Genomic DNA, 23,758 nt, shown 5'->3' with positions numbered 1-23,758 from the left:
CTGTGATAGTTTATTTAATATATCAACTTGATTAGGACAAGGAATGCCCAAGTATTCAGTAAAATGTTATTTTTGAGTCTGTGTATGAGAGCATTTCTGTAAGAGATCAACATTTGAATCAGTAGACAAAGAACAGAAAATTCACCCCAATAAATGTAAGCATCATCCAATTCATTGAGGACCCAAAGAAGTCAAACAGGCAAAAGAAGGGAAGTTCTCTGCCTTCTTGAACTAGATATGCATCTTCTACCCTTGGACTTTGGTGCTCTTGGTTTTTAGGCCATTGGGCTGCAGGATTTATACCAGCATACACCCATCCTCAGGGCTTTGGTCTCTGCAACAGTGTCAGCCAATTTCCCTGCTTGTCTGTCTGTCTCTTTCTATCTCTGTCTCCCTCCCTTCTTCCCTTCCTCCCCACACATATTCCCTATTGGTTTTATTTCCTTGGAGAACTCTAATACAAGGCCATGGAGGTTAACTGAGCAGAGCTTGGCTTTGTATTCTCATCTGACTTCAGGTTGTGACTCTCAGCTTTACTGCCCTCTCTCATGGGGACACTGATCCAATAACTGAACCCACCTCACAGTCATAGGCTCAGCTTCAGGCAGTGCATCTGGAGCTGTGATGAAAAGTAGGCCTTAGTGCTAAGCCATTCAGGGGCTGAACTTGAGCTCTTTCAGTTTCTCTGGATACAGAACTGCTGAATCTTGGTGTGGCACAGAGATTATGAGAACAGTCCCCAGAGCCTTAGCTGAATGGGTCCCAGCTATGGAGAAGCTGAAAGTCAGCCTGTGTAGCAGAGGCTGTAGTGTAGATTTTTGCCACCATATCTGGCCACAAGGATGGGAGTCACCATTACAGTAAAACGAAAGCCTGCAATTTTCCTGGCTCACAGAACTCTGGCATGTATTCAGTCAGTCTTTAAGTCAGTACACAGACGTGTTGTTTTCTTTTTCAAGGAGAGTGTGTTATTGTGTACAGACAAGAGCAGAAGATGTCTTGTGATGTCAGAACTGGGCTCAAACCCTGCGTGGTTTGATTCCAAAGCCTGTGTTTATCTTCCAACATCTTAGCCACCCATTCTTTGCCCAGGCCCACATTTATTTTCCAGTTATCAGGTTTTAATCTGATTTTTATTACTTATTCTTTCATCTACCCATCTGCCTTAAAAGCATTTAGTTAGTCCTACTGTGTACAAGGCACTAGGTCTTGAGTAGAATCTTCTAGCTGAAAAAGGCAGAGGAAGCACAAGTAAGCAGATAGATGAAAGAATAACAAACTGTACTTACCAAGATAGAGGAAAACAAGGAGCTGAGACTGGGCAGGAAGGGCAGGGGCAATACTCTGAGTTTCTCTGAGAAGAAACTAGACTGAAATGATGAAAAGTAATGTTCAAGGAAAGCTAGAAAGTAGTGCTCCAGCAAATGCTAAGGCTCTACATCAGGGACCAAGTTAGCACATTTAGGCAACAGGAAGGCAGCTAATGTGATCTGGGATGTGAACTGAGGCAGTTTAGGCTAAGGTCAGAGGTATGGGCAGAGGAAAGATCTTGTATATCATCATGTATAGAAATTTAATTTCAATTTAACATTAATAGCTGACATAGACCACAAGACTTACCATATGTTAGTGATATTTATTTATTGATGATATTTATTTATTATCAGTTCTATGACTGTCATGGCACCAGGTACTTCTCCTGTGTCATGTCATTTCATCCTCTCCACAACTCCCAAGATATATAATTGAGTTGATGTTATGTGTCTGTTCACATGAATGTAAGCTACGGAGCATGTTCCCTATTTGAAGCATCCCAGGGATGATGATCCCTGCCCCCAGGGAGTATATAGTCTAGTAGAGACATTTGCTACCTAGTGACCATCCTAGTCACTCTATGACCTCACTGCAGCCTCCTGACCACTCTGGGCTTCTGTTTATTTCAAGTGGGGAGGTCATAATTCCCCATTGCAGAGTGGTGGTGACAATTAGAAGAGACAACAGGGAAGTGCCAGCAGTACATAGGTGTTAGATCTCTAGGAGCTACTACAAAGGTCTTGGTGATATTGTGATTGGCAGCTGTCCAGTGCATATGGCTGTGAAGGAAAATAAGATCCCCCAGGAGAGAGAAGATGGAAAAGGACAGGAAGTGGATGCTGTGCTGAATCTCAAAAGAACAATGGGCATTTGTAGGACTTTAGGCAGGGAAAGAGGAGAATGACACAAATTCAATTTCTATGGAACATAATGCACAATAGTCCTTATTATGAAAATCTAGTGTGAGGAACAAGTGCACCTGCGGTTTTGATGGAAAGAGGCTACATGCTGTAATTAGCTATTTAAACTCTGTATAACACTTGTAGCAGATGTGTCATGGTGCCCCTTCCCAGTCACAGTTCTGCATGTAATTTTAATCAAAATGAGAATCATATAGTAAATACAGGCCTGCTCAAGAGCTTTCTGTTTCCAAGAAGGTAGTATTATCTTTTCTTTAAAATAAAATGGATATGTTAACTTGCCCTCTAGTGAAAATATTTTGCATTTCACTAGGTTCAGAAAATAAGCTGTGTGTTAGCTCCTACAAAAATGCCATTTTCTTATCAGACAGAGGCCCACTGTGGGCAGATAAACCTGAAAACAGGATAGAAAACAGTGATATCTGGGAAGTATCTTTAGGATTGGCTAGCATGGTGCTTCCTAGAGTGCTGGATGATAAATGTCACACTGTGGGAATAACATAGCCAGTGCTATTGTTTTAGTTATTTTCCTCTCATTCTGAGAGAAAATACCCAATACCCAAAGTTAAAGGGGAAAAGGTTTATTTAGCTCACAGGTTATAGAGGTTTTAGTTCATAATTGGGTGGCTGGCTCCAAGATAGAGTGGGACATGGTAGAGGGGCGTTGAAGAGGAGAAACAGTTCATGACACCCACATAGTAGCAAATGCAACAAGAGAACTTGGCTGCTTTTTTCTGCCCCTTTTATACTCTAGGCTAACAGCAATTAGGACAGTATCAAAGCAATCAGTGGACTGATTTGGTAATCACACACCCTTAATCCCAGCATTACATCATGAATCAGTTGCACACTCTAGATCCAGCCACCTCTGCAAAAGCCCTACCTAAAACCACAGGAGGCTTTGGGGGGACATCTAAACACAAGCCATAACAGCTATGGAATGCAATGTTCTCATTCAGAATCTAGCTCTGGCTTGCTTTAGCTATGGCACTTTAGGCAAGTTGTAGAACACTCAAAATATGGTCTCTCACTTCTAAAATGAGTTTACCAGGGTGTCATGTTTGTCTCTGTTATGCCCACAGGTATGCAATCTTCTTGGGTGCAGGGATTTTGCTTAGCCATTGTTCAGTTATGTGCTTATAGCAAGCACAGGATGAATGTACTGAAAGAATGAATGAGCAATGGTGAGTATGGAGATTGAAAACATCGGTATGACAATCTCCAGTGTATCACTAGGGAGTTCATGGCTCTTGCACACATGGCCATGTCCTTTCTCTGTCTATTAATACTTGCTTTTCATTTTCTATTCTTTAAACTTATTTTTCTCTGGCCTGTTTTTCTTGCTATGCTTTCACAGAATAGTTCAAGCAAACATTGGAAAACACATAGGAAGGAGAGCCTCAAGTTTGGGGGTTGCTGATTTTGGTCTGAAAGACAAGTGAACTCTTTTAGGGGCAGATCCTTTCTGGCTGATATTTCAGTGTCAACCCTTCTTTAAAGACATCCATGAATTTCTGTTTGAAATATGCTTTGGAACTAAATCAGACACACATACCAAATGCTAGAGATATAACTGGGCATTCCTCATAGGTTTCCACTGCTCAGTATCCCTTAACTCAGCAATATCCTGGCTTTTTGCCAAGACATTAACACATTATTTTAAAATCATACTATTCATAACTGTTTTGTTCTTTTCACCACAGGGCTTATTATTCACTTCTGCTTTGAAAAGCACAACCTGGGAGGCCATAAAAATGAAAGAAATATGATAGCACTTTTCCCTTCTGATGGATGAACATGCTTGCTACTTACAGTTGAAAAGCATCATCTTCAAGTGCATCTCAGGAGGCTTCATGCCATGAAGGGAAGGTGAGTGAGAAGATAAAGGGAACGGTCCTTAATGTGTTTTATACAATCTTAAGAGTCTAAATCCTCCCTTAAACAGTAATGCTCCAGGAGAAAAGTAAATGTCTCTTAAGTTCCTGCCTGGCATCTAAAACCTCTCAGAGTTCTATCAAACCAAAGATAATGGTAAAGAGATACCCTTTGAGAAGTAGGAGTGAAGAATGGATATTGATTTATCCTTTTGATCCATGATGTTCTCCAGCTCAAAACAAGTAATATTTCTCAGCGGGTAAACAGTGGTAGACCAAATTTCTTAACCTTGTGTTTAAAGGCTTTTGTGGCCAAGCATCCATTTATCTTCTTGACCCCATTTTCTGTGAGCATTCCAGTCAAATTGTCCTGGCTTCCAGCTAGGCTTGTGTTTTTAAAAGTTAATTACATTTTTTTGATCAGAGAAGGATAGAATTTTGATTGATGGAAAAGAAATCAGAAGGGTGCAAAGCAGAAGATGACATTCATAGTTCTATTTGGAATTAATCTTTGGTGGTAGCCACATTGCTTCCAGGTTTTAAAAAATACTCAAGTCTGTTTAACATTTTGGTATTTATATTTTTAATTACAAAAATGATTTTAGAAACATATACTCTAAAAAGTATTAGAGATAATCCTTAAGTTTTGTCTAATTGATCAGGCTAATCTGATTCCCTCTCACCTTCCCCAGAAATGAACATTATTTTGGTTTTGTTGCATATTATTCCAGTACATTTTTAGATATAATAATATATGGTATTAACCTGTATTTATTTTGATTCATACAAATAGCATTGAACTATGTGCTTTATTCCATAATTAGCTTTATTCATTCAATAGTATTTTGTGATGTCTAGAACTATTCTCCATTATGTTTTTTATTTATGTACTTATTTACTGACGAGTATTTGGACAGTTTACACATTTTGGCTAAACTCAGAGAAAGCAAATGTGATTTTCTATATGTGTATGCGATTTCTCTACTGTGCCTAGGACTAGTATTATAGGGACACAGTGTTCATATTTCAGTGATTATGGCTGTCCCTAAATTTCTTTAGCAGTTTGTTAGTCTACATGCTCACATAGGGTAGATGGAGAGAGATATTTGTCAGGTCAACACCTCTCTCTTCCTTCCCTTTGTTCTTCTATTGTCTTATAGAAACTCAATCTGCTCTTCAAGGTTCAGTTAAAATTTCATTTATTTTATAGCCCTGTCATTTGAAATTGAGTGTGGTGTTTGACTATTTTATTTAGTTGTTCTTTTCTGTACTTGAGTGAGTAAATAAGCCAAAAAGACACAGAGCCTGAATGTTCCATTGTATTCTATATCTCCTAACTTAATCTATTACCCATGGTGAGTGCCAATTATAACAAAATCTGATTTTGCTTGAAATTTGAGTTCTATAGTCTATTGAAAGTATGTATCTAAGATAATCAAAATAACCCTTGAATTTAGAAAAAATCACCTATAATGTGCAATCTCTGAATTGTCACCCTTAGCCACTATTTTTTTTTAACTGAAGCATTGCACTTAATAAATTAATTCTCCTTTGCTTGATCAACAGATACTGGACCCTATGTATGACAAATATGTACCAAAATTTTTAAACACTTTTCAGAATATATCTGCCTTCTGTGAAGAGGCATGCAGGAAATGTTAGCTGACAATGGGTATGGCAGTTAAACACTCTTAGGGATATAGTAGTTTTGTTGTTGCTGATTGAATGATTAACAATCTAGATCAGCACAGTGACATGGGCAGGTAAACCCCTGTTTTCTTGTTCCTGTCATTTTCTCTTAACATAACTAAGAGAGAAGGATGAGAGTGAATCTAACAAATATAATCAATCTCCTAAAAATTCCTGGGATTTAATAGAAATAATGAAGTCCTGAACATCTTCCAAAAGGTCATTTTCATCTGCTTTATGGGGGGATTTTTTTGTTTAAAGCCCCAGTAATCAGCCTAGTGACGATTTAGTGATAGAAGAAAGAATTGTACATGTGTACACGCAAGTCCCTCTCTACTTCAGTACTCACAGACCTAACTTTTCCCAGAGTATAGAAAAGATTGCTCATTGAGTATTTTAAAGTATGCATTATTTTTATTAAATGGTGACAAGACCAACAAATTCAGAGATACCATCGCAAAGACAATTTATCACTCAAAGATCCCAATGATATAGGAGAAATATAACTCCCAACCTGTTAGGTGTCAGATGGGCCTCAGTTCATGTCCCCTGAAATACAAAAATAAGTTCTAAAGGACAATGGAGGTTAGGAAATGTTTATTGAGAGATAGCTTCTGAGAGACAGGAGTCATAAGTGGGTTGTCAGTGAGTCCCTTTGTCAGGAGTAATTTATATAGCAAACTCACAGTGTGGGTACAATGAGGGTCAAACTGATATAGGACCTTCAAATAATCCAAATACAATAAGGGAAATATTATAACTCCCAATCTGTTAGATGTCTGATATGCTGAGTTTGTGTTCTCTAAAATCAAAGAATGAATTCTAGGAACAATGGAAGTTAAGAGTAGGAAATATTTCTTGAGGAAAAGATAGCTCCTGTCTAAGAAATACAGAATGGGACTCAGAAAGTGGGTTGCTGTGGACTCAATTTACAGGGGAGGCTTTATAGAGCAAAATCATGAGGTAGGTAGGAAATCATGAGGTGAGTATAAGGTGGGACAAAACTATGGTCAACTAATAAAATCTAACTATAGTCACTTAGGTAATATTAATTCAGTGGAAAATTATGAGGCAGATATAAGGTAGGACTAAACTATGGTTAACTAATAAAATCTAACTATAGTCACTTAGGTAATATTGATCCATTGGGGAAGCAAGTCACATAAAGAACAAAGACCTTTCCTGGAGGCATTGGTCAAGGTCTTGCCACTCCTCCAGGTGATTGATGCCTGTTTAGAATATTAATCATTATTGTTTATCCCTGGGGAAGTAAGTGTAATCATTTCATCTTTGTCTGGAGGCCTGGTCTTTACTGAATGTACCTCTACCCACTACATGTGTTCTTACTGCATTGGCTTCTTCAAAGGCATAGCCCTGTCTGACTGTCTATAGTATTTCTAACTAATTTAACCATCTATAAGAAAGAAGCCCTGATACATTGTGAGGTGTATATACAGTGAGACCTATGCCTATGGTCACTTGGTTACCTCCACCACTAAGAGAGCTACTCCAGCCACAGCTCTAAGGCATATAGGCCATCCCTTTACTACAATGTCTAATTCATGACTCAGATATCCAGATGGGTTATTGAAGAGGTCCTCAATCTTGCATAAGCACTCCCAAAGCCATGCCCTGCCTTTCACCAACATACAAATTGAAATGGTGTCCTGTTGGTAGGCTTAGTGCTGGGGCATTAAGAAGCATTTGTTTAAGCTTCTGGAATGCACTTTGGGATTCAGGTTCCCAGGTTAAAATATGTGTATCTCCCTTTTGGGGTTCCTTTATAAGCTGGTAGAGGGGTCATTTCACCATACCCTGCTATCCAAAGGCGACAAAAGTCTGTAATTCCTAGGTATCCCCTTAGCTGTTTTAGGGTCTTGGGTTGTAGGAAGGAAAATATTAATTTTATTCTCTCTTCTCTCATCCTTTTTGTTCCCTTTGATATGATAAGGCTCACATATTTTGCCTCAAGTCTGCAAAGCTGTGCCTTAGAGCCAGAGACCTTATAACTTCTGTCAGAAAATTTAGCAGAACACGAGTGCTTTGGCTATAGAGCTCTTCTGAAGGGGCAAATAGAAATATACCATTTACATCTTGCAAGACCATGACTTGGGAAAATTTAAAACATGCCAACGCATGGGACAGCACTTGTCCAAAAAGATGAGGACTTTCTCTGAACCCTTGAGGAAGCAGAGTCCAAGTCAGTTGAGAGGCCTGATCATGAGGATTTTCAAAGGCAAAAAGAAACTGGGAATCTGTATGTAAGGGAATACAAAAGAAGGTATCTTTTAAATCCAACACCAAGAACCAATCGGCATCCTCTGGGATCTGAGAAAGGAGAAAGGAGAGTGTACAGATTAGGTACCACTAGGTTTATTGGGTCTACTTTCTCAATCATCCATCTAAGGTCCTGTACCAACCTCCATTCCTCATTGGGTTTTTGAACTCCCAAGATCAGCATGTTGTACAGGCAATTACATTGAGTAGACATTGTGCCTATAAGTTATCAATTGCAGGCAGTAATCCTATTTTAACTTCAGATCTTAAAGGATATTGTCTCTGGTGAGGAAAAACAGTAGGATATTTGAGATGCATTTGTACAAGAGCAGCTCTTATTGGTCTACCTATTATACCTTTAGTTGCCCATACTTCAGGATTTATTTCTGACTTCATGAGGGGGTGGTAGTATACCAAATCTGGGTCCATATGTATTATAGTATTCAAACAAGATAAAATATCTCTCCTCAGGTGGGGAACTGGCTTTTCAGGCATAATTAAAAAGGAATGTGTGAAAAGAAAGCCATCCCAGTTACAGCCTAAGGGTTGAAATAGTGAGTTACCTCCTCTCTGTTGACTCCTTTCACTGAAGTGTGATCCCTGGCAGAAAGGCCAGGGTTGAAAAGATGGACAAAGAGACACATGCCATTGTCCAGAATGCACTGGTTTCTTTTCTCCCTACAGTCATGATTAGCTAGAGTTCCTCCATGGAGATGACAGCCAGCCAGAGGGAGAAGGCAGAGAGCACCCTGGGGCCCTTCAATCTTGGGGGACCATCTGGTAAGATAGATCTGAGCTCTGGGGCTTTCGCCTCAGAGGAAAGTACAACTTACAGTGTTCACCTATGCAATCGGGGCATGGCTCAGGGGGCTTTTTTTCATGACATTTCTTATCACAGCCCCTCTTAAGGTGCCCTTGCTTTCTGCAGCAGTAGCAGGTGAGTTTTGTTGTTGAGCTCTTCTTGTAGCCCTGGAAATCAGACTTAGAGTCTATTCCTTTTAAGGCCACAACCAAGGCAACCACTTTCTCTTGGTCTCTTTGTTTTCTCCCCTTGGCCTCTTCTTGGTCTCAGCTATAAAATACTGAGGAGGCAATTCTCACTAAAGTGTTAAGTGAGCTATCTGGAACAAAAGCCGTCTTTTGTAGCTTTTTCATAATATCTGAGGCTGACTGAGTAATAAACTTGTCTTTAGGAGTAATCTGTTCTTCTGCTGAATCAGAAGCCAGGGATGTATGTTTCATCAATACCTCTTGTAAATGATCTCAGAAGATAGAGGGGTTCTCATCTTTCTCCTGATGAATAGTTGGCAATTAAAAAAAATGGAAGGGCTTAGCTTTCATCTTTCTCAGGCCTTCAAGAATACGTGTCTGAAGATGTTTCTTATTCATTCCAATCTCCTGTCTGGTTGCTAGGCCATGAGGGATCTTGGGTAGGGACTCCTTAGGCTCTAGTAGGAACTAGCTGTTCCCCTGGCTGCTTGTCTTCTGGCTTTCTAAAATTAACAATATGGGGCCGGGGATTTAGCCCAGTGGTTCTGCCGCCTGCCTCGAAAGTGCAAGGACCCGAGTTCAATCCCCGGTACCAAAAAAAAAAACCTCAAAAACCAAATTAACAATATGATATTCATCTCCAAATGTAATAGCAGCTTTTAATGCTGCTTGTTTCTCATTAGAAGTCAATGTTTGGTTTAAGAGTAACATTACATGTTTCCATTCTAGTTCATAGGTCTGAATAAGTCCTCTAAAGACCTTAATGTACTTGTCAGGGTCATCTGAAAACCTCCCAGATCTTGTTTGATCTGTTTGATATCACAGAGAGAAAAGGACATGGACATGGATAAGGCCAGATTCTCTACCCACCTTTTGTACAGGATACTGTCCTTGAGGAGCCTGAACAAATCAGATAGGCATGGACCTACCTCAGTAGAGGCATCAATAAAGGTTGGTTTGGAAGCCTCATTCTTAAAGTACAGAGGGTAAGTGAGGGGAACCTCAGGCTCACTAGTCGTGGATGAGGGTTTGATTAAAGTTGGCTTGGAAACATTGTCCTTAGGATCCAAAGGGCAAGTGAGTTGAAACTCAGGCTCAGTAATAGTAGATGCATCTGATTGTGCCTTAAGGGCCAGAGGTGTCTGGTTTTCCTGAGGCTTTCATTTACACTTTGAACACAAGTAAGGACTATTTCTTAATACAAAGAAAATCTGAACATAAGGTAATTCTGATCATTTTCCCTCTTTCTTACAGTATGATTCTAGTTGTGAAATAGTATCATAATCACTTCTGCATTCCATTTTGGCTTGCAGGGGCAGGCAGGCCATGCATAGGTATAGAAAAATATTAAAATGCTCTTTCTCAATATGTGAGGTTCAAACACTTTCCAGTGTTTAAGAATACATTCCAAAGGAATAAGAGATTTTGACATCAAGTCTCCCATCTGAAAATATAAGAGAAAGATTGATGTCCCTTTAATTTCACCTAGATTTCTATAGCCTCAAGGTGTCCCCTGAGATGACCCACTACAGAGCAAGTGGCTGCAATCTGGAGAGTAGAAGATAAGTTGGGTCAAATTAGCCACCCTTACTGGCTCAGAACCCTATCTTCCCCAGAAAGTCACACTCCTAATTCTAGCAGGTGTTTCTAAAGGTGCAAGCTGTAATGAGTTTCAGCTGTAACAGTCATAGTTGAAGAAGGAAACATTGCTAACAAGACCAATAATCAAGAGATCTAAACCACTGTTTGCCATTTCTTTGAAAGAGAGTGAGGGCAAATTCAAAGTGATTGGAGCACCTTCCAGACTGCAGAAGAAATCACTTCTAAAGATAGAGTCAAGTTATCTACGTAATCACCTAGATAATCTTCCTCAGCAGCAAGAAAAGGCTGTTTTACCCAAAATCCACCTTATAATTTCTATGTCTCTAAAGCTTATAGGTTAAACTTATACCCATTGCCTAGCAACCACAATTTACATGTTAGTAAAGGCACATTTATCAATTACCAACATGCACACAAAAGGAGAAAAAAGCTGACGAAAATTCTTTTTTATTCTAGTTAGCATATACAAGGCACAAGTGTAAATTGCTAGCTGATAGCTGTTCTCCTCTGTGATAGGCAAATGTTTGGCTTATTATTTATTTATTTTTTTTGGTACTGGGGATTGAACTCAGGTCTTTGTGTTCTCGAGGCAAGCAGTGGAACCAATGAGCTAAATCCCCGGCCAAGGCAAATGTTTATTGCAAGCTGTCTCAGCCTGATTTTCTGGAGGAAGGGGCGGATTAGCTACAAAGTGGTTTAGCTAATCAAGGAATTCTAAAGTTAACTCTCAGTGAGTTAGAGAAAAACTTAGAGAGGTTTTCTAACTTACTAGCAGAGAGAAAAGTCCAAAGCTGTAGCTCAACTCTTAGTGGAGCCTTAAGAGAGGGCTCTAACAGTATCACCTCTGGCCACTCTGTAACAGAGGATACCAGAAGATTGCTGACAGAGTTGTCTCTCATCTTAGTGCAGGTAGGGATGATGGATAAGTGGAAATTTTCTGCTGGTTGCCCAGTCAGGCTGTCGGGACCCCGTTTCCACTGAGGAACCTTTGGGTATCTGCCAAGAGTTACTCTGGACATGGCCCCTCGGTTGTTTTCTCAGCTTTTACTGGTTCCATGCAACCAGAGATTTGTTTCTGAAAGGGAATCCATCTGTTTATTAGAGTTCTGTCAGGAACAGATGAAAGTTTAAGCTGTCTTCATCTAAGATGACTTCCCTGTCTTCGACATTAATAAATGCTCATTTTCTATGGGCTCAATTTAAAGGTTCTTAGGAAAAGTTTGGGACATTTCAAGGTTGCTTTTTCTCTGATCTTACATTCCTTGAAAAAGGAAAAGTACAAAGTGGCAGGGAAAGATCTGAAATGAGGTCAGAAAATGGAAGTATTTTCTGCTCATGCTCACGGTGAGTTATTGAGACAACTTGCTCATGAGTAGTCACTCTTAGCCTGGAAAGGCAAGAATGGGGAATCTCAAGAGCTAAGATTGCCTCCTCACCAGTGGAAGCTCAGACCAGAAAGGAAACTGAGGCAGAAGAGGCTCAATGTTCCATCTAGGGTATAGAAGGATGATAGAGTGGGGCCAGTTTGTTCCAGTGAAATCTGTCCTCCAAGTTTTAAGAATGTCTGCTGGCCTATTGCCTATTAACTGCTAGAAGGGGTCCTGTGATTTATTAATAGGCATATATATTTCCTAAATATTAACTACATTACATAAGACCCATTTTATAGCATTTTATATCAAAGTCCACCACAGGACATTCTAACTTTACTTTTTCCTAGCACTGCTGCCTAAGATAAGATACTAAACCACAACAATCAAACAGGTCAAACAGAGAACACTAGTAAGTTCAGCAAATAAGTCCTAATGCAGCATGTACAAAATGGGAAAAAAGTCCCATCAAAGAAACATCATAATTTTCCCATGTTCTCAACTTAAATTTACTATCATTTTAACAAAAAACAATGTATAAAAGAGAAAAGATGCATAAAAATTCAGGGCATATGCAATTGACAAGCAACGATGACAATTTTTGATTACCTAAGCAAGTCACAATCCAGAATCTATGAAACAAAAGCAAACTCTTCATCCCTCCCTATTTACAGAGAATTTGTTTCCTTTTTTTCATTTTCTCATATTAATTCCGTTCCCTACTTTCCTTTGGAGGGGTTGAAGGGAGGGCAGGGGAAGGGGGAAAAAATAAAAACCGAGAGAGTATGTAAAGGTGCAAATTTCCAATGATGATTGTCATTATATTGTAAACCTAAAATGTACCAATAAAAGTATATACAGTTTGGGGCTGGGGACTTAGCTCAGTGGTTTCACAGCCTGCTGCGCAAGCTGAAGGACCCAAGTTCGATCCCCAGTACCAAAAAAAAGAAGTATATACAGTTAAGAAAAACAAAACAAAAGAAACTCTTACCTCCTTCCAGTGATCTCATTGGGATCTCCAAATGATACAAGGATGATATAGGACTTTCAAATAATCCAAACACTGTAAGGGAAATATTATAACTCCCAATTTGTTAGATATCTGATATGCCAAGTTTGTGTTCTCTAAAATCAAAGAATGAATTCTAGGAAAATTAGAGATTAACAGTAGAAAATATTTATTGAAGAAAAGATAACTTCTATCTAAGAGAGACAGAATGGGACTCAGAGAGTGGGTTGCTGTGGACTCGACTTATAGGGAAGGATTTAAAGAGCAAAATCATGAGGTGAGTAGGAAATTATGAGATGAGTATAAGATGGGACAAAACAATGGTCCACTAATAAGATTACAAGTATAGTCATTTAGGTAATATTGATCCAGTGAGGAAGCAAAAGAAAGAACATAAAGAACAAAGACTTTTCTTGGAAGGGATGGGTCAAGGAACTTTCCTGGAAGGGATGGGTCAAGGTCTTGTTCCCCCACCCATGTGATTGATGCCTATTTAGAATATCAATCATTATTGTTTATCCCTAGGGAAGTAGGTGTAGTCACTTTATCTTTGTTTTGAGTCCTGGCCTTTAAGGAATCCACTTCCATCCACTACTTGTATTCTTATTTTCTCCATTGGGTTCTTGGAGTCCCTAGCCCTGTCTGACTGCCTATAATATCTCTAACTTAGCTGTCTATAATAAAACTATAATCAACTGGTAAGATTACAAGTATAGTCACTTAGCTAATATTGACCCATTAGGGAAGTGGAGTATATAACAAGGGTGTATGGCTGACATTATTATCCTGTGCTTATCTATGACTTCTAAAACAGGAACATTTTGGGAAAGGGATGGGTCCAGTCTTCTGGTCATCCACTTGGACATCTGATGCCTGTCCAGACTTAATGGAATGGGTAGTACTAATTACAGTATACTGTAGTCTCAAGTTGTGGGACCACATAACTCTGTAATCATAAAAGCTCCCCCAGCCCCAACATAGTGACTGATTGTGAGTTAATGGTTAAAATGTGCTTGTTAGTTCTGGGACACTAGATAAAATCTGTAACAAACATAGAGTTCCTAAGTGAATTACCCAACTCCTTGTTTGTCCGAAACCGATGTCCCGGACACAGCTATCTATAAGACAATCTGCAAACATCTTTTGACCATCAACATTTTTTTCTCTTTTCTGTAAGTTCTGCTTGCTAACTTCCCCTGCAACCCCCTATAAAAACAGCCTCGGACTCTGAGCCAGTTGCCTCTCTAAGCTACTTTGCTTTGGGAGTGCCATCTGGTCTGGCCAGACTAATAAAGGTCTGTTTTGCTTTCCAACTTGTCCAGTGTGCTCCTTCCCAGGTATTCTTCACTGCAGCCAGCTCCTCCGAGCATTTGGTAAGGTTCCCGGCCTTACAAAGTTCTGCTTATCTCTTAAGGAAGTATGCCAGTCTCACCATTGTCACTTTGTCTTGAGGCTTTGTCTTCTTCAAATACACCTCCAGCCACAATTCTGATGTATTTATTTTTTACTAACTTCCTAGCAAGCCCAGTTCCTCTCTGCCTGTGTATTAATGTCTGTTTAACTTAGATGCCTATAATACCAAGAGAGAGACCACATAATGCCATAAGGGGCCATGTGGGGAAGCATCAGAGCTGGTCAGGAGGCAGAGAGGGCAAAGATGGGGCATAAACTTTTATTGTGGTTTCCACTGGTAGGAATGGGGAAGCAGCACTGGGCTGTAGAGGGTACTGTATGTACTGTTTTTAGTTACCTGGTACTATCACTGGGCTGGGTCTGAGGGTATCAGAGGCTGAAATAAGGAACTTAACCTACACTTTTCAAATAAATTTGCAGGTTTGCTCACTCCTGTTGCAGAAAAAATAATTTTCAGGATGCATCGGTAAAATTGACATGAGAAGGATTATTAGAGGTAGCTATAAGACGTACTCAAGAATGGCTTGTGGGTGCTCAGAGAAACAAGGCAAGATATAGTTGTGAATTGAGAATATTTTATGAGTTTTGGGTGGTGGGAGTCTATGGAATTTGATAATCTACAGTTTTAATCTTGTTTAGTGGGTGGGAGAAGATGACCCACCCATAGTGAGATAATGGTCTATTTTGTCTGGAAAATCCCCAAAGGGTGGTCCATTTATAGGTGAAAGAGGAATATTTGAAAGTAAAAAGGGAATGGGCAAATCCATTTGTAGGTGAAAAGGAACTGTCCAGGTTTGCTGTGTTTTGGGAGAAGAAAAGGGAAGAAAAAAAAATTGGGTTTGTGTCCTGAAGCTGCAGTTTTTATTTTCTTAAAAGTACAATTTTTAAAATCTTGATTTCCTTGTCCCCTTTCTACCTAGTTTCATCTCTTCTACCTGATCTCAGTACCTTTTCCTGGGGTGAGATGAGAAGAAAAATAGTGGCTTGATAAAAGGAGGTGGTAGGGTGTGAGTCCTGTACTGGGGTTTGCCTCTGGCCAGCATGCTTAGGAGAGTTAAATATTTGCTATCTCTAGGAATTGTTTCTCCCTAGGAGGAACAGTTCCTGTTGGTTCACCAAGGTTCCAATGACAAAATACAAGAGGATAGAGAATAAAGATTTGGTTCATACAATGATGTTCCCGCCAGTGATATTCCCTCAAGTCTGATTGGATCTCAGCCTTCTGTGTACTGTGTTTTGTAACTTTCTGTGAAGGATATGATGATAAGTTGTTAAACAAAGAATCTGTGTAAAATGCTACAAACTGCGTATCAATACTGGAGATAGGGGAAATGCTAGGGGTGAGATGGCGCAAGCAGAGGACCAGGTGCTATAATTGGGTAAGCCAAAAAAAGTTCAGCTTCCTGTGTACAACAAGGAAAGAATTGCCAAGTGTCCACCTCATAGTATGTAGTAACTAGCTACATTTATTGATGATCACAGGATGGTAGCAGCAGGAACAAGGAGAAGGGTGAAAGGAAAGAGGGTGAGGGGAAAAGGGACTCGAGTAAGAAGCGGGAAAAGTTCTCAAATGTGAAAGGGAAAAAAAGGGGGCTTGATAACTCAGGCTTCCAGTATTTAGAGGGTCAGATAACATTGATCCAAGGTGCCTGCATATCTCTCTCTCTCTCTCATCAGCAATCTGCAGGACTTCCTCAGCTTAAGCCTGGGTTATCATTAGGGTGGTATGCCATTTACAGTTGAAGGAAGGGAAGGAAGTGACTGAGCTCCTTTGCTTCTAACTATACTACTGGTATCTTCATGTCTGTAGGTCTGTTCCTCCTCTAAGATCTCCTTCAAGCTTAACTGTTATGATGTGTATGTAGCATCTTTTTCTCCCTGAAAGAAAATTAGTAGTTTAATTGTAATTTTGTGTTAATTTTGTGTTACATCTCCCAGGTAAGATATTTGCATATTGAATATGAAACCAATTACTATAGGTAGCACAATTGGGGCTGAGAGACCACACCCACCCCATACACCTGAATTTGGGCAATACTGTGGGGCCAATCCTCCTTCTGAGGCAGAAGATGAGGGCATGACCAAAGTGTCTCAGGAAGTAGCTGTGACCTATTAATTACAAAATCCCTGGAAACACACCAAGAACAGTTCTCAAACCTTGCACATGGAGTTCTCATGAGAACTCTTATGAGAATGAGCAAGTTTTCAATAAATGGCCTAGTCAACCTGTGGAGTGGGTGATACAGAAAGGACCATTAACATTGAGTTTTTGCCAATGCTTTCTCTTGCATGGTTGCCCAGCCTCACACTGTAGGGTACATTTATTTTCCTACTTTTACTTGGCCCAAATTTGCTTTGCGAAGCTTGTTTCTTTCCCTACCTTTAATAAAACTTTGCTTCTGTTTGTACTTTTCTTGACCAATTCTTTGGTCAGGACAGAAAGAAGCTAGAAACCCCCTCCAGAAGGAGACTCCAGAACCCCCACAACCTTGGCAACACTTCTATTGTTCTGAGAAAAGCAGAACTAAGAACAACAGAGACACAGGACATCTTTAATGCTCAAAGCCAGAGCACATGCATATAAAATCACGTGTCCTAATCCTTCAGTAACTTTTTCCCCACTCAAAATTCATTAAAGGTTCATGCATTGGGATCAAATATCATGTATGTGATTAAAACAGAGTAAATTCTGGGAGAGGCATGTACACTAAAGGGCCCCTGAGAGGACTTAGCACCTTGTCAATCATTTATGTCAATATTATCCAGAAAGATCCAATGAGAAGCATCCAGGGCCAGGTGCATATCTTTTAAAATCTGAAAGACTGATTTATCTTTGTTCTTCCTATTCCCCTGCAATCCTCCCACCACTTTTCCCACTCACGGCACCTTTTTGTTTCTGCTGGCATGAACCCAAGCACACCTTCCTGTCAATTTCAATAAGTACAGCTGCTTTTTCTTTTACATTGAGTCAACACTTTGCTCACTATACATGACCTAGAACCTATCTTTTGTATGTATCACACATCATATCACAATTGCTCTTTGCTCTCAAATAGGTTTCCTTTGGCTTTGTCCAGAGATTTGTGAAATGGCATAACCATCTATCCTAAGAGCCATCCTGATAAAGTTTGGAAAGGCCTTTGACTTTTTCCTCTTCTCCCCACTTATCTGGTTCTACATTAAATGATGACTATTCCTGCCTATAGATCTGTCTCATTTCCACATGTCTATTTTCATTTCTTTTCCACTGACTGATTTCATTTTTCTCATTTTTTCTTACCTGAATGATTGGAACTTTTAGACAGTCACCTTCCTTACAACAGGAAAGAAGGAATAGAACAAATTCCAGTTCATTACTTTCCATCCCACATAAATTATTGAATGAAGAAATACGATAATTTGATGCTGACAGTTGGGACATTTTAGACAAAATAGATTCCTAGAAAGAAATAAATTGCTAAAAGTATATGAAGGAAAAACAGAAAATCTGTTCATTGTCCATATCAAGTAAAGAAATTAAACATGAAGAAATGAAACTTACCACAAATACAAGTCAAGGTGCAGATGGTTTCTGTGGTGATTTCTGTCAAACATTTCAGGAAAAACTAGTACTAATCCTACAAAAGTATTTTCAGAAAACAAAATGAAAAAATACTTCTTACCACATGTTATAATGTATTACTATGATGACAAACCAAAGACATTAGAAAAAAAGAAGGGTTTGAGAATATAAGTTCATGGTAGAGCACTTGCTTAGCATGTGTGAAGCCCTGAATTCAACTCCCAACACTGGAAAAAATGAAGATCAATATCTCTGGGGACATAGACACAAAAATTCTATATAACATTAACAAGTTAAGTCCAGCCACATATTAAAACACACACATACACACAAAAAAACAAAAAAACCCCCCCAAAAACATTGTTTCCCATGACCAAATGAGCTTATCTCTGAAATTTAATATTGGTTTAGCATTCAGAAGCCTGTTAATATAATATGCCATATTGATAGAACAAAGGCCAAAACATAGGATCATATAAATTCATGCAGAAAAAAATCTTGAAATATCCAATACTCATTTATAAAAATGGAAATATCTCTCAATTTTCTAATTCTAACTGCTGTGTCCCATCTGAGTCTGATTGTGACACTTGCTTTGTCTTATTAGACATCTGGTTTGAGAGACTATTTTCTTGTCTTTTGGCATGCTTTGTAATTTTTGGTTGCAAGTCCGACACATTTTCATGAGTGCTAGGGATTGAGGTGAACAGGTCTTTATTGTGAGGTTGTATGTGTTAATCTAGCTAGAAGTTAGGCTGTGTTTAACCCTTCAATAACTGTAAGTGCCAGAGCTTGAGGTGTTTTTTAAAGTATCTTTGTTCTTATCTTTCCTTTCCACTTCGAGCTTCCTCAAGTTCTTGGATTCAGAGACAATCTGTATCTTGTAGCTCATTCAGCTCTAATGCAAGGTTACTCAACTGGAGGCTAAGGTTTGGTAGCAAAGGATGTTGGGTGGGGGTGGATTGTGGGAGTTCTTTGATCTTCTGATCAAATCTCAGTATTTTTGTGGGCCTGTGTCCCTAGACTGTAACTTTCACAAAGGTTTACCCAGTGGTATCCAAGTAAAAGAAATAAAGATACATAGAAAAGAGACATGGAAAGTCATAATTTAAAAAATAAAAACTGCAGCTTCAGGACAAAAACCAAGATTAACACATTTTTTTCCCCAAGACATAATAAGTCTGGGCAATTCCTTTTTACATGAAAATGAGGTTGGCTCTTTTCTTTTGCTTGGAAAATGGGCTTTACCTCTTATGGGTGTGATGGCTATCACCTGTGAATGGGCCATAACCTTTGCCCTACAGCAGTGATGGTGAATCTTTTAGAGCTTTCAGTGATACAAACAGCCCACTGCAGAGTTCATTTTCCACCACTGTCCTGCAGAGAGACCATCACCTTTCATCTCTTTTTTCCATAGATTTACAAGTTCCAAGATTTCTGCCTCAAAGTCCCCATAAATATATCTAGCTTGAGACCATTGGCCCTTTCTGTCATTTGAGGATGTACACTCTTATTTTTTTAGTGTTCTTTTAAAATTCTGCCTAATAATCCCTTATGCTTATTATTGTCATGTCCTGAACAATGTGTGCAATGTGTGGTATCAGTCAAGGTTTCCTATCTCTGCTTTGGGGACTTCCTCAGGCCCTGTCTGTAACACTATGTCTTTTTTTAACTTCTTACTCCATACTTCTTTTCCTGCTGCAGTATTCTAAGTCTATGTCCTTCAAGTTCTGACCCATGTTGACTTTAGATAAGACAGGATGGCTAGGGAGTTGTTGGGCAGTGGATAAGCTCTTTTACAAACTAAGCACCCCATGTCCTTTCTGCCATGAAGAAGGCCTTTGTTACTGAGTTTATAATTATTATTCTTTCCCTCCTTCTGTCAGAAGCCAGAGAGGAGCTTTCTTGGTTGTTTAGCTTGAGAGCATCCTGGAAATAAAATCCAGAAAATGTCACCAAGCTGGGTCTGAGAGGTTCCCAAAGCTGGAGTGAGGAACTTAGCCCACTGTTTTGTAGAATAAGTTTGTAGGTTGCTGACTCCCATCACAGAAAATGAATTTTCATGATGCACCAATAAGAGGCACAGGAAGGGTTTATTAGGCAGAGATTTTAGAATGCACTCAAGTGGTGTGCAAGCAGTCAGAGAAATGAGAGGCACTACAGTTAAGAACTGGAAATATTTATATGTTTGGTGATGTAAGTGTGAAATTTGATAATTTTTATCAGTGGTGGCAAACCTATGGCTTGCATGCAATAGTGGGCTGATTGTATTGTAAGACCAGGAGCCTTACCAAATGCTCCGAGGAGCTGAATGCAGTGAAGAACACCTGGGAAGGAACACACTGGACAAGTTGGAAAGTAAAACAGACCTTTATTAGTCTGGCCAGACAGCACTCCCAAAGCAAAGTAGCTTAGAGAGGCAACTGGCTCAGAGTCCGAGGCTGTTTTTATAGGGGGTGGCAGGGGAAGTTAGCAAGCAGAACTTACAGAAAAGAGAAAAAAATGTTGATGGTCAAAAGATGTTTGTAGATTGTCTTATGGATAGCTGTGTCCGGGACATCGGTTTCAGACAAACAAGGAGTTGGGTAATTCACTTAGGAACTCTATGTTTGTTACAGATTTTATCTAGTGTCCCAGAACTAACAAGCACATTTTAACCATTAACTCACAATCAGTCACTATGTTGGGGCTGGGGGAGCTTTTATGATTACAGTTATGCAGTCCCACAGTATCATAGAAAGCTCTAAAAGGTTCACCACCATTGATACAGTCTTAGTCCTGGTCCAGTAGTTGGGAAGGATGGCCCATCCACAGAAAGATAATCCATTCATAGGTATATCAGTTAGGGTTCACTAGAGGAACAAGTGTAATATTTGTCTCTCTATATATTAGCTATATGCTAATTAGATTATTAGATATTGTTATTATGATTATATTAAAGGATTTATAAAGTAGACTTACAATGGCTGCCTGCAGCATCAGGTGTGGAAGAAATCAAAAGGGCCATCTTCCTGCCCAAGAGCCAAAGGATCCAGTTAAGTTAAAGGCTGGGAGCTTACAGCAGTGTCCCATGTGAGTCTGTATCAAGACCCTGAAGAGTCTGTGCTGGAAGCCTTGAGGCAGAAGCCCAAGGTGATGTGAAGACTGGAGCTCCTCTGAGGAATCAGAAGCGAGAGAGACTTCCTTCTTTCACTTTTTATTCTCTCCAGGCTGTTGCCACCCACACCCAAGGTGGGCTTTTCCTTTTCAATAATCCATCATCTATACCCACCCAGAACTATGCTAAACCAATCAGCTAGGCATTTCTTATTCAAGTTGATCCCAGTTAACTACCACAACAGGGGAAAATCCTAATTTACAAGGGAAAGAGGACCATTTACAAGTAAAAAAGCAATGGGGGAACCTATTTGTAGGTGAAAGGGAACTGCTCAGTCTTACTGTTTTCAGAGATGAGGGGAAAAAATTAAACTGGGCTTATGTTCTGAAGCTGTGACTTTCATTTTTAAAAATATGATTTTCCCATCTCCTTTATGCTTAGTTTTTATTTCTTATATCCTACTTTAGTCTCACCCTCCTCACCAGATTTTATCCCCTAAAGAATTAAAAAACAAACATGAAAAATAACAAAATACTAATACATAAATTTCCAGACAGCTTCCCCTTGAATTCTGTTAAACATCCAATGATGAACTGACACCAATCCCACACTAACTTTCTGAGAAAAATGAGAGAAGAACAGTTCCCAACTCTCTATAATACCAAGAGTATGATGATATACTAATCTACATTCAGGGTGGGTCTTCCCCCTTAGGTGAGTCTATCATCCATACACACCCAGAACTGTGGAGGCAGGTCATCAGTTTTAGTATTTGAGGGTTTCAACCCATTTGTGCCTCTTTGGGCTTCTGCTTTAGATAAATAGATCTTGGTCATGACAGCCTATATGTTACTGACTTTCCAGACCTCAGCCTGGCGGTTGGTACTGCAGTCTCAGTTGTCAGATAGGTCAGAAAAAAGATCTAATTTGTAGTTCATCTAGTTTTCTTTTTTTGTAAGAATAGGGCAATAACTTTCAAGTTCATTTCATGTTGGAACTGAGAGTGGAAGCCCATATATATTCAGTTGGTTAGTACTCTAACCTGAGGAAGAGGATAATGCCAATAGCCCTATTTACCACTCAGGAAAGTGACTGCAAAGGGATTGTGACTTGGGCCATGATGATACAGCTAGTTAGTTGCACAGCTGAAACAGGGGATTAGGGCATGGCAAAACTGGCTGGGTAAGGAAGCATGAGCTGTTAACTACAAGATCCTGGAATGCAGGTGCAGAATAGTTCCCAAAGCCCTGCACATGGACTTCTCACAAGAACTGGAGCAGGTTTCTGATAGGATCACTTAGATCTGATGTCAACCTGAGGTGCGAGATTCCAACACTACCTCTCTGGACCCATATGTAGAAGTTCTCACAGGTTTTCTCAAGATTTGGACAACATAAAAGGACACAGATGACAAGAACTGACTATAATGGCTTTCATCATATAGCCCATCTTGCATCCTCAGGGATATTCTTTTTCTTGCTTTTTAGCTAGTTTCTCTCTCCTCACTTTTACTTTTTCAAACAAACTTTGCTATGATTTGTCACTCATTTTGTCCATTTTTTTGTTCGAGATGAGAACTTGGAAACCAGCTCCAAAAGGAGACATGACCACCACAAAACCTGAAACATTTAATTGGTGGGCCACTTTTAGGAGGAGCTACCCAGTAACAAAGCCAGATTTTAAAAGAATTAAATTTATTTGTTTTGCTCAGGAACTTAATATGTTCCCTTCCTTCTGTTTAATAGAGTAATTCTATAAATTCTTTGGCCATTAATTCCTATCAGTGCCAATTATTTTCCAGTAAGCATTAAGAATAATAATGCTAAAAACTCACTTATACAGTGTTTCACAGAGTAGGTGCTAAATAAATAATAGAAGTTATACCTGTTGCTCTTACTATTTCACTTATTCCTCACAGTTATGAAACAGTTAATTTTGTACAAACTGAGCTTGTGGTCTCACAGTGTTGAAGAATGAAGTCCCATAATAAAGAAGGTTAAGAGAGTTTTATTGGAAATAAGGAGAAGGGAAAAAAGCATCCTGGTTTCTCAAGGAGGAGAATCAGAAAAGTAGAATTTCCACATGCCCAGAACATTTTATGGATAAAGTGTTGCACAGGAATTGCTCAGTTGTTTAGTGGCCACCTTTTACCTGTGACTCTGAATTTAAACCAGTCAATTGGAACTCAGGTGTCTAACCCAATTAGAGCACTCAGCTTGTAGGTTTAAAGGAAATTAGTATTGTAAAGAAAAACTGGTTATTTTGCATATTAAGTTCCTTGACTTAGGACCTCAGTAGGGAGGGGCTGCAACTTCCTTTAATAGGTAGGGGCTACATTTCACAGTTGCCTGAGGAAGTTCATCTTGGTGCAAAGTCCTAGTTCACTGTGTATTCTTTTTTTAATTCTTAGTAATATGGCTGATTATCTAACTCTATCTCATACCCTTTCCCTAGCTAGCTGCCTTATCCATAAGCTAACTAAATAAACCTTCCCAGTGACTCTGAAGGTAGTATATCCTACCTGCTGTTTTAGGGAAGAAAGTACCACTCTCAGGGATTTTCAGGTGTCTGAGATGAGATGCACCCTAGACACTGTAGTGTTTAAAAGCGGCCCAGGCCATTTAAAGGTGAAGCTAAGATT

General features: G+C 39.4%; 1 long non-coding RNA gene across 1 annotated transcript in view; it reads left to right on the top strand.

The window, feature by feature from the left end:
* The first annotated feature begins 3,311 nt into the window (after positions 1-3,311).
* Positions 3,312-23,758, top strand: part of LOC110351074 (uncharacterized) — a 136,942-nt gene continuing 116,495 nt past the window's right edge. The window contains exons 1-2 of the long non-coding RNA XR_015439510.1: positions 3,312-3,418; positions 3,938-4,103. This is a non-coding gene — a long non-coding RNA (uncharacterized LOC110351074). The remainder of the gene's footprint in view (positions 3,419-3,937; positions 4,104-23,758) is intronic.

This window comes from Heterocephalus glaber, unplaced genomic scaffold, assembly GCF_053883595.1.
Source record: "Heterocephalus glaber isolate CG9 unplaced genomic scaffold, H.glaber_assembly_v1.0 deba00001472, whole genome shotgun sequence".
Classification (NCBI taxonomy): domain Eukaryota; kingdom Metazoa; phylum Chordata; class Mammalia; order Rodentia; family Bathyergidae; genus Heterocephalus; species Heterocephalus glaber.
This window is presented reverse-complemented; position numbering and strand designations above follow the sequence as displayed.